The 12,958-nt window shown below is 35.4% G+C and overlaps 1 pseudogene; it reads right to left on the reverse strand.

Annotated features, from left to right (window-relative positions):
* Positions 1-9,005: 9,005 nt before the first annotated feature.
* LOC117235227 lies at positions 9,006-9,501 on the reverse strand (annotated as a pseudogene).
* Between the last annotated feature and the right edge of the window lie 3,457 nt (positions 9,502-12,958).

The following is a 12,958-nucleotide window of genomic DNA, read 5'->3' on the forward strand; positions in this document are numbered from 1 at the left end:
TTGTTCGTATTTATCTCCAACATCTTTTATTTCTGTTTTAATTTATTTCAGTCCCTTTAATGAAATATTCTTCGTATTAAACAACTGAATGGACTGCCATAATGAGATTGGACTGCTCTAAGAAAAAGCAATTTGAGATTAATCAAAATCAAATCACTTTCTGGAATGTGCTATATATTCATAGTCAACTAATATTCGGAATAATAAACTTTTACACTTTTTAATACGAAAGCTGCATTTCTTTCTCATCCAGAAAAATACATTTTAGGTATTGGCGCTGTCCTTTAATTACTATAAATATATTTATATTCATATTGTAGAAGAATTATATTTAATGAAATCATAAAATTTTGTATCTCTTGGCAAAGGCTGTTTTTCTTATGAGTCTATCAATTATTAAAATGCTTGCAGTGAATTGTGCGAATAGTTCAATAACATTCGCTAATTTCCACTTCGATTAGAGACATGTTGTTGGAGTGGAACTACATATAGTTCGAGGTATTTTATACTCTATCGAATCTTATTCCGGTTCTATGTATGTATATCGATCGAGAAATAACGAACGAAGGAAATGAATCGTTGTATGCCAACTAAAGTTATACATACTTGACATTTTCAAGACATTATCGCGATCACAGTGAACACGTGTCCTTCTTCGGGGCGTAAAAAGTTTAGTACACATGTACTACTTGATCTAAGGAGATAGCAGATTGACATATAGCTTCAAAATGGCCGCGGCTGGCAGCAATAATTTTTTTTTTCATTTCTTTGTTTGTATTGAGTAAATAGCAGAAAATTCGATGATTGAAAATCTGATGGAAAGTTGAGGTTTTACTTTTTATAGTCTCCTTTATTCAATTACAAATATTTAATAATTGTTTCGTAACAATCTATATAACTTTACTTAAAATGCAGAAATTGTAGCTTTAATTTACTCAAAGTGCAAGAATTAAAGCAATGGACACGGAAGACTTTAAATATTCCAACAAATTTTAAAAAATCAGAAAATATTAGAGAGGACATTTTAACTACGTAAACGTATAAGGAGGGCAGTATTATACAGATTGAGGTTTCGGGATGATACTTTCGATCTCTAAATACTTACGTGATCAGTTTTATTGCATGCTGGATCATTCATTAATGAATCGGAAGAGCGAATGACGCGAGATGTGGCGTGAAAACAGATGTGAATATCAGTGATGATCGTCGTCACCTGAGCAAACAAAGGCAGATCTCTTTACTGATCTACGGTAATTTTGGCCGATTCAAAATTCCTTCTTCTCGCGATGATCTTGTTTGCACTAAGATACGAACGATCCTGCACACATTGCAACTGTACAAACCTGCAGCGAATTAATGAGACAGAAAAAAATATTTCAGGCAGTGCACGTGTCCCTGTCGGAATTATCCATTTCCGATAAAAACACGAGATCAATATTCAAGATACTTAGAAACAGATTTTTAGACTATAAAATAGAAGAATTGATAAAGAAATGGATGATTATTAATGCAATTTAATATACCAGATGGTTTTAGCACTACGATGTCAATATAATTTTTAAACTGATAAATTTTATTTTAGTGATCATTTTTGATAGTTTTTAAAATCAATTTCATTAATAATATTCGCAATATGTTGGAATATTATTTATATATTTATTGATCTTCTTTATATAGCTCTTAATCTTGGACGCCATATTGAGAATGAGAATATACCATAATGGTATTTACAATCGAGGATTAATGGAATATTATTATACTTGATACAGAATAGTCACTGTAGCAAAGTCGTTTTCTCAATTGAGTTAAGAATTGATGGATGAAGAAAGTTACATCGATAATTCGCATCAAACGTTCTTGTGGCTATAATGGATACAATTGTTGGGAGTGATATAGTGAGGTTATAAAATTTTTAACATTTATGTACATGTTTTGCAAGCAATTCTGTATAGTAATTCGAGACACGCAAGGGGAGATAAGAAGCCACGAACCTCGTTCAGGATGGTAATGTTAAATAAATAACAGTAATATTTTATTACTCAATCTTTGGTAAGACGCTTAAATTATACATTGAGAGATATAAAAAAGATTGCATAAGGTTTTAGAACTAAATCATTTGTTATTTTTCAAAATTTTAAATACTGATTTACAAATAATTCTTACAGTTTGAGATTTAAACTATTTACATAAAAACAACATCGATCGGTGTTTCAATCTGAAATCTGACAATTTATAATTATAAATAGTGTTTACGTATTAGCAAGTACAAATAATACTCTATTAATAAGATACAATTATGCAATAACAGGCAAATAAAAGAAATTGAAACAGAAAGAAACCTATAAGTACGTATGTTATTCTGATGTACGTACAGTAAACAAATAAATAAACAATAGTTATTTCTCGTATATCCGTCTCGGACTTAATGTTCTAATTTATAACCTCAAAATATCAGCCCCAGCCAATTATACATTCAATGAAAACGATGAAAGTTCTTTCTGCTAGTTAATTAAATGGAACGAGACAAAGGTGATAAAAATTCGTAAAAAGTAATACGATCGTTTTCGGTAGTGCGTTTGTGTGTCTCGTCATTTTATGCATTTATTCGCGTAACGTTATTCCTTGCAACCAATGCGCGCGATTTGGTTGCACGAAATTGGTAGTTTACCGAGGATTAAGATATAATATATATTTATTGCAAAACGGATCGTGTGAATAATTAAACGATTGAAACGGAAAAAATCGTATCGTAGATAGATCTCTGCGTGTATATTATTAAAAAGAGTGTATATATATATATACACACACATATATATATATATATATTAGATATATAGATTGTATAGATAAAGCTATATATGTATAAATAGACAGATCTATATATACAGAAAACGTATTCATATTACGAATTAGTAATAATAATCGCAAACTTATTAACGTAGGATAAGTCGTGCGAATACGAAAACCTTACGAAATAAACGTAATGAAACGTAACGAAAACACCTTGTGTTATTTTTTTGAGGTATCTTTGCACGAAATTCTCGATTTATCCAACTCTCCTTGCCCCACCATACGTCTCACGGTTCGGCGATACCGACCGATACAACACTTGTAAAACTATTGTTCAACGTATCGAATGTTTGTTGGTATTACGGAGAGAGAAGTGCTTGGAAAAAAAATATTTCGTTACAATTCGTTTTTTTTTCTTCTTTTTTCAACGATGAACATCGGTATTCACAAAAGTGTAAATGTATACAGTACGAAACACGATCGATATAAACACCTGCGAAAATAATAGGTCCATTTAATTATCCGTAGCATTGATCAAAATTAATTCCATTATTGTGAGGGAAAATTTTCGATACTGTCGAAAAAAATATTCGTTTTACTCAACACGATGAAACGTAGAATTAAAAAAAAAAGGAGAAATGGTCAAACAATCGTTTGAATCGGATTAACAAACCGAACGATTTTACGAGGGAAAAAATATAAAAGTAACGCATCGTTTAGGATTGCGAAAATAATACAAAGGTGAACTCGTTTAGAAGCTTCGCGAAATTTTCAAACAGATGCTTCGACTATTGTATATACAACCGCTGCATTTTGGTTGGCACTTTGTTGCATCTCAGAGATCGATTTCGATTATTTCTAGTCACGACTCACGAAACGTTATTTCTCCGTATCGACGTGGGCGATAATGGAAAGATAAGAATATCTTGCAACGTCCAGCCGACTTTATTCATCGAGATATGTATTTGTATGATCGAACGACATCGATGCCTGTGTAATTTCGATGGAATTCTTTTTGCAGAGCTCAATGTTAATAATAAAAAGTACGATCAAGTTAATTGAGTCAAGCTAAGTACATAATTTGTCTTGTAACTTGGCAAATTTGATTAGATAGCACTGTTATGAGTCTCGACTATTATGGATCTATTGTTAAAGTTTGCAACAAATCTGCAAATATATAATAAAAATTACAAGATATTTCATTTGATATTAATATGGCCGATGATTTACATTGTTAATTATACAGATTATTATGAGGTTATGTTGTTCAAAGCCAATTATTAGAGGTTATAACCAAAAGACAGGCGTTATTAGTATAAGAAAAAGTTCAGTAAGTATTAGATAGTATAGTTGCCCTATAATCTAGTATTCCGTAAAATTAAAATATAAAGAGGTTATGTTTAACTATTAGAGGTTGCATTCGAAAGTCTCGTTAACAATTAATATTCGTTATTAATATGAAAAAGAGCTCCATAACTAACACAGTAGCTCTACGATTTACTAACGAGTAAAGTTTCGTCCGGTTGTTCGGTGGTTTTCGCTCGAGGCAATATTGAACTGCATCTGCCGAAACACGTGCTCAGGATAAAGCTGGGTTTTAGGACGTTTCGTGCCGGCAATCCGTTAGTTCGCCGAAAGATAGAGTATATACCTATTGACCAGTTAGCAGAATCTCTCCGAGTACGCGTTAGTCTATCCTGTTCCTTTCGCCTAAGGGTCTTTGGTTTATGGAAAACCCAGGGTCGAGAATCTCTTGGAACATAACCGTGTGCCCTATTCTAAAATGCACGTTGGTTCCAAATTCCGTCAGAGTTTTAGCTATTTATGTATTAAGAACAAACGTTGCGTTAACGCAATATTTTATGTGTAATTTCTTTTTGGTCAAATCACATTCAATTCTAGCGTAATTATTAAAAGGTATTCCAGAAATTTGCCATATATTTTTTCTTTCGTTGCTAGCTCTTCCATTTAGTTTCTACAACTGTATTTTATTAAAATCTTTACCTAACTCAAAAACAAGAAAATTGGAAACGAATTTAAAAGAATACAAAAATAATACGTATTTTTTATTGGAAATTGTTTAGGAAACTAACATAGCGAATGAAAATTATGGCGGGATTTATTAAAAACTTCGACCTAACCTAAAAATACGAGAATTGAAGGCAAATTCAAAAGGATGCAAAAACAATGCGTGTTTTTTTTTTTATTGAAAATCACTTAAAAACCCGAAATGGCGAATGGTAACGTGACGCCTGTTCAATTAACAGAAAATTATGGTAAAGTTTATTAATTGCTTGTGACAGGCACTTTATCAAAGGCAGAATCGAATTAGCGATCGACAGGCGAAAGTGATGGACATCAGAAGAGGTATTTGCACGGAATGTAAACTGTCGGGATGGTGGGCTGGCATTAGTCTCTAAACCGAGCAAACACACGCGGTTCCATGCGACCGACTCAGGTTGGGGCAATTTTAGAGCGGCAGAATTCGAGGGTGCAGAAGTCATCCGGCTCTCAATCTTTATCTCAACGGCAAACACTTAAAATTATCCACCTTGCAGCGTGCAAATACGTTGTGGAGAATGCCCGACCCCCTGGTTTAATTCTTAACCTAAATGGTTATCGTACCTTTCTTTGTGAAATAGCCTCGGAAATCGCTCGGAAAAACCCATATCTCCTTTAAAACTTGATCCTTTTTAATTCATCTTGGTCTTCAACCGCAAGATGCATTTTGTCACTGTCACAGAACAGAAATCATTCTTTACATAGCTCTATTCACTTACAATGACATACGCCCACTAGATGAATAATTAACATGGCGTTACCTAGTCTATATTGACGGGTCACGTGACATGTTACCAATAAAAAGAATAGTCGAGGTAAAAAATAAGTAGACACATAGTGGAAGGAAATATGTACATACATTATATACCTTTAGAATATATAGATTGTTTAATAAATAATTAGAACTAATATTGACATTTTTGTGTAATCAAGTCATATTTAATGAAACTTTGTTCATATGTATTTTCACTAGCTGTCCACTTATTTTTATTGCTGACTGTACGTAGTTTAAACGCGGTAATTATTATTTAAATTGTTCAAAAACTTAGGTTTTTTTTATAAATTCCTATCAAATACTGAGACGGTTAAATTTTCAAATGTCGAAACTGTTAAAAAGTTTTATACTACTGAAATTAATGGTATTTAGGCTCATGTTCATTGAGATTTTTTTGCTTGTTTTCGTGAATACTACATGTTTCTTCTGGGATTTTTTGTAACGCCTTGCGATTACCAAATTACTAGTCGTGCCATAGAAATGACCAAAGTGGATCGGAAAAAGTTTCGCTTTGAAGAGTAAAATCTCTATGGTAAAAACGGTTGGAACTACGTTCCCACGTGTGGCGTAAACATTGCGTTGACGGAAAAACCATGGTTGAACGACGATCATTTCTCAAGCTGCAACGTCGACTCGCGGTCCTCTTGTTCGCTTTTTCCCGCCCTTTCCTCCTACTCTATCGTTACTTCATTTTTTCTGTTTCTTCCCGCGTAACCGTTGCGGCGGTATTAGCGGTTCCATGCAATCATCAATTTCAAACAAGAGAACGAAAGAGAAAAAAAGTTTGGCCGTCGGCTTACTTAAACAAACAGTACGCTCTACGAAATGGATGGAGAGAGAAAGAGAATCGACAGCGTAAACCTTCTTCGTTTCCGACTTACGTACAACCGTTTTTTTCTAAGCAACCCAGCAATGAAATGCATGCTGCGTCGAGAATCGGTCAGTGATAGCTTACAGAATTGTGCTTTGGAGCAGAAAAACTGTAACAAAGAAGGTTATAGGTTACAACGAAAACGCTAATGATTTCTTGTCTCATTTCCAATAAACGATGGTTTACAATAAAAAGAGAAATTAATGTTTAGATTAGAATGTTTATTAACCTTCATAATCTTAAATCAGTATAAAATACAATAGGTTAGAATTAAGGTATGATTGATCTTTATTATATGACATCTTTATTATATGACTTTATTATATAAAAACAAGGAAATTGAAAATGAAAATATGTAATAGGACTTTTACTGTTATCATTTTCTTAATAGTGGATTATCCTGAAACAATCGAGAAACCTATAATAATATCAGTATATTTTTCAGAATTAATGAGACTACTATCATTATTATATAATTACTAGCATATAAATAAAGGTTCCATTGAAAAAAAGAAAGCAGATAAGGAATACGTAAGAGTTTCCCGATTATAGATTGTTAGTTTTCAAAGAATATTTCTGACGCAAAAATCCAAACAAAGGAAACAAGATATAACCAACACAGTGAGAACGAGGATGAAAAGAGAAGAACAAACGCATCGTCAAGAGAGAAGCGTAGAAGAGAAAGGGGGCATCGCCATCGTCTGCTCGTTCAGGGGAAGACGACAGGTGTGCATTTCCCAGAGACCCGCGGCGAAACGCGAAACTGGAATCGCTGCTGGAGTACCGTGACCTAACCTCGATACACGTAGTCGACTTCTATCGTCGCAGTCGCTGCTCCTTCTCCCTCTTCCTTTCTTCATTCTATTTGTAAAATTTATTTGTCTCGCTTCTTACAAATGATAATGATGTTGAGTTTCTAAAACAAGATAATGTTTTTAGAAATTAATATGTAAGTCTCACAATCCTGAAATGATTCTATTTGATTTCTACGACCTAAGGTTATGGAGAATGAGATTTCATGATATTGTGATATATGGATACTATAATCGTTAAATGATGCAATACGTATCACACGATCTCATGATTCTATAAATCCAATCAGAGTTCTACGGCTTCAAATATATTAAAAAAGAAGTTCTACAATATTCTTAAGACGACATGCTATAATCCAGTGATGGAATATTTAATCTAATCAGCTTAAGTTATCCGAAAAATTTCCTTATTCCAGTACATACATGATTTTTATCTTAAAGTTCTATTAGAGGAGAAAAATCATATTTAGAGATTATATAATATTTTTTTAGAAAAATAACTGAGTAAAATAATAGTCACCTAGAGCTGGAGCAACAGTGAAGTATAATCGAGCGAGGCGCCTGGTCCATTAGAACAAACTTTCACAGAGACGAACCAAAATCTCCATTCCGTCGTATTCCAGCAAATGGACAGGGTCACACGGGAGCAAGAGGCAAGTGTACGTGGAAACAGAAAAAAAAGGTACGGAAGAGTCTGGCCGAGCGTGGTAGTGGATAAATAGAATTTCATTTACATCCAACACAGTGGCGCTGTCCGAGCAAAGGGTAAAAAGAAAAAAAGCTATTCGCAGATAACGGGGAAGATGGGGAAAGAAATGGGGGAAAAGAACGGTGTGGGGATGAGAAACGAACAGGGACCAATTAAAATTGGCAATTACAAATGTTCGAGAAAGTTACAATATTCCGTACCACGTCTATATTTTTATCTCCCTCGTAATTTTTCTTTTCTCCGCGCATTCGGTTGCCCCATTCTCAGATGAGGAAAAAAGGACACAAAGAATTGGTAAAAAAGAAAAAGCCAAAAGTAAAAATAAAAGAAGGGACCAATGGAAATTGGTTCGTGTCGGTGTAGAAACGGAGGTCCGTTGCTATCCAATGGTAGCCGCAAGAACAGATCGATAGTCGCTGGATGTGGAGCATCGCCCTGCCACGACCACCATCGTGAAAATCGCTCGAAAGCGGTTTATCGGTGCACGACCATCGCCCGGGTTTGTTATGAGTATCTCTGTCGAGAAAAATATTTATCGAACTTGGCCAGCTCGCTTCCCGAATATTGCTATAGTTATTACGAAACGTATCTCTTCATTTAAAACTTGAAAGTTTTCTTAGAATTATTATCGTGTAATAAGTAACAAGATCCATCTTCACTTTTTTCAAGAAATTACTTAATGCTTGTAAATGAACTTGACTTTAACACTGCATCTGGCAATTTCCTCTTTGATACTGATTTTACTACAAGCACATAATTCAATCAATTTCAAATTTCAATTTTTGTCTATTATATTATTTATTATCCTACAGTAATCAACTACTTAGGGCTAAAGACTTTGATTAACTTGATTTTGAAAATGTTCCAATTTAGATAACGTTTCATTCGGTAAATAGAGTATGTAATTGCTGTCAAAAGTTTCTAAGCGGACAGTGAAACGTAACGATCATTGTATGGATATTCGTGTAGATTGTAGATGAGATCACACTTAATCGCGGTTTAATTCGAAATAAAGTAAACAATGGCGCCAGTCGAAAATGCAAACGTCATTATGACGTTGAATGCTAAATCGGTTGTGCGAAACGTTCCCAGGAACACATTGGTAGACACATTTACACGTCGCAACAGTTTGTTCGTTCTCGCCAGTAATTTCGAATTTAATTGGCACACCTACCAACGTATCAAGGAACGTCGATGTACTGATGTCTCTGCCGGTTTCCATCCCTTCCGTGCATCTATCTTCTTCGTCCATGACATTAACCCCGGAGGCTACCCTAACGCATCACACGTTATTATAGCATGGTAATTCGAATTTAAAATAGGCAATTAATTAACCGTATGCGGCTACCCATCTTCGTCCCTCGCGGTACAACTTCATCGAATGATACTGTGCTCGCGAATACTTTATATTTGTTTTCTGCATTGTTTACAACATCGACCACCATAGGGACGAAATAATTCCTCTGGTATCATGATTTTCACATTTATAGAAAAGAGCGTTTTCATTTCATTTTTCGACTCATGATTATGTATTTCCTCCGTCCTGTAAAGATTACAAATTACTTACTACAACTGTATTTATCTGGCTTAATATTTCAGTAAATAATATAAATTTTAACACCTGTAATTTATTATTGAAAATATTTATATGATTACTATACCTGGGCTTCCTTAAATAAATGAATTAATCTTGTGCAAAAGGAGCCTAACATAAATATTATTAATAGAAATTACCACCATCTTTTATTCTATTAACACATGAGTACATATGGATTTCTTAATCGTAATGTATAGCATTTTTTATGTGTCTTCCACGGGAGACCCACTTCCCAGAGTGGAAACTACGGAAGACGGTAGGTTTCTTGGGCCACCCGCAACGAGTGCACCAACGGGATCCCATAGTCTAGTCCCCGTACAACCCGCGGTGTGTTTACAAAATTACGGATGATAATGTAAGCATTTTTTCACGCTCTCCATGCGTGTGGGTCCACATTCAATATGTACTGCGTCCGAGTATACGCGTCGCGTCCCGCTCCGGGGCTAATTTTAGGGTGTTCATCCCCCGTACGGCACGTTGCCCGACACCGTGCCTGTTTACACGTACGTACGTCCCACGAGATTCTGACACCGAATGCCATTAAACCATTCAACCGGTTCCATATTCCTGGAATTGCATCTTCACCAAAACTTCATCAGTAAATGGTCTTCCTGTACTTAAATTCTCTGTCATTACATTTTCAAAGGATGATTGCAGACTGCATAATTTTATTTTGAGATTTCTCAACATCGATTACACTATTCAACATTTTTTAAGAAAGATGGTTATCTTTTGGCAAATCAGCTGATAATAACTAAAAATTTAGCCTAATCTGAGCGTATCTGAGTTAATTAAGAACGAGGTTACACAAATTATAATTTGACAATAGATCTAAAACTATCCGCAGCGAATGAACGTTGTATTCTATTGAACGCGTCACACAAAGGAAAATCACCATGTGAGTTGGCATCTTTAACTTCATCTGAGAGAAATCGGTTCACATTTTGCCGGGCAAGCGACCCAAAGCGACCCACGAAACCGTAAACATTTCCGTTGTGTCGGCGCGGCGTCTCTCTTTAGGCTTCGTGTTACAGCATTCACGGACGAGTACACCCGCCACGCGTGCATAATGGCGTGCAAGAGGAAGGCCGCAGTCTCCAAATAGCATTAAGTCATTGCCGGTGGCCAGTGGTGCGCGTGATATCCTCCTGTCGCCTACCGATTGTATTGTTACTTTGTTACGCGCACATCGCGCGCGCGTATTGTACGTGGATGCACCTTCAGGCCCGTGGATGCGATCCTCCCAGCCTAGAAAGATATACAATGAGAGCCAGACAATGAACTGATTGTTTCGAGTTTGTGTTCTGATAGTTACGCCGTGCTTGCTCCCGTGAGAAGGTAGCCGCATCCTTGTTCGATCGATTTACGCTTTTTTACGTCGGGTTGAATTATTAGGCTAACGGTTATAGTGAATGCTGATTTTCCAATGAAATGTTCTTTATCGGTTTCTACAATTCGTTTTAATTATATCAAATTTTCGTAGTCATATGAAAGTAACCGAATGATACGAAATTTAATACAGAGTGATTTCTCATTGGTGGGCTCAAAAGAAGTCGCTGTTGCCTTCATCACTCTATGTGTACATATGTGAGAAGTGAAAACAAGAGTGTGAAAATAACGATTTCAAATGAATCACATATACTAAATACAGGCGGTATCGGTTTTTGATGTCGCAACGTTGTTTAATTAGTAATCGACGACTTCTCCTTTTGGCTCTCAGCGAGAGAATCACCCTATGTAATAACTAAAGCTGATTAATATTAAGTTTTCATTCGTCAGAATCAGAACACATATCTATTGCATAGCCTTATACTTGTGTTTTACAGTTGTCAATGATCGTAAAGAACTTTCTAACCTCCACCAACATTAATGAAATTGATAAAATTATACAAATTGGAAATATTTTATATAGATTGTATGTGTTAGCTAAATATTACCTGTAATATAAAAGTGGCGAATACTGAAATAGTGACAGTGTAATCTGCATAATTCTTCTATATATCACTATGTGTGTTAGTGTTTTTATCGTTAAAGATGCATTCCTCAATTTCATGTAGCACTTAGCAGTAACAATGATCCATGATTACTAAACAATTAACTTTAATTGAAAATGGATTGATACCAACAACTTTCTTGTTCAAACACAATCCCCTGAAAAAGATCATCGTGTTGACAGAGGGGAAGCGAGTGCACATACGGTTACATTCACCGATTTCACGGTAAATCGAGCGTTCCTTAGTCATGGACCTGGCGTACCCTTACGCAAAACCTATTGTATACGAGTGCCTCCTGTGGTGTCACGGTAGAACGAGAACACAACGCGGATTGTGCCGCAGGTCGTCCTATCTTCAAAATAGCATTACCAGCGTTCATAATGGCTCAACCGGTGCATCAGTGCGTCGTTGATATGGCTTAAAGCCTTGGACCTGAAATTGGTATATACGTACATGATATACATATAGAATTCATGCTATGACAAGCGAATAAATTTATAGCAAACGTTTCTATAACCATTAAGGCGATACGCAACAGAGGAGATTAGGCACATTTATATCTTTCAGGAAAGGGTACGAGAAGATACGATTCTACTTGTGATAAGTATAGGCGCCTATTTGTAGAAGATTTATTTCAATTTCAATTTCTTATCCATTAAGGCGATACGCAACGAAAGAAAATAGGTGTATTTATATCTTTTGACAAGAAGAAACAAGAAGATACGATTTCATTAGTGGTGAGCATAGAGGCCTGTTCACGGACTGAAGATTTATTTTAATTTTGCGTGTTAAACGTGACAGCAAAATGCTTTACGAGCCATGAATTATTCTGGGTGAGTATTTTTTCAACGAAGTGGTGAACGTTCACACGAAACAGCAACAATCAAAACCTGTGTAAATTTATTATGTATTAATGTTTCGATGTGAAAATAAAAATAATCGGGGCGAGGTTAGCGCAAATAAGCTTCTTGACTCGACACTCGGTTCTACTATCGAAAAGTGTTACACAGATAAGGGCCTCGATAGGGTGGTACAGGCGATGACGGTGATTTAATATTTTTCTTGTTATGAGTATAAGCTCGCTAGTTTATTCTGAAAACAGTAGGCAAGCACCGCTTCGTGTCCTCGTGCAAAACCACCTGCACGAACGAACAACCATCGTGAGTATCGTCGTCGCATTCTGGATCTTATTTATTCATATATATACGCCGCTCATTTTTCCCGCCAATTTAATCTTATCATAAAAAGTTTAATATCGTCCAGCATTGATCATTATAATAGTCAATGTATTAATTTATAGGTGCAAATATTATTACATTAATCAAACTAATAAAAGATTGGATTATGAA

This window comes from Bombus vosnesenskii, unplaced genomic scaffold, assembly GCF_011952255.1.
Source record: "Bombus vosnesenskii isolate JDL3184/JDL3185 unplaced genomic scaffold, Bvos_JDL3184-5_v1.1 scf7180000013314, whole genome shotgun sequence".
In the NCBI taxonomy this organism is placed as follows: domain Eukaryota; kingdom Metazoa; phylum Arthropoda; class Insecta; order Hymenoptera; family Apidae; genus Bombus; species Bombus vosnesenskii.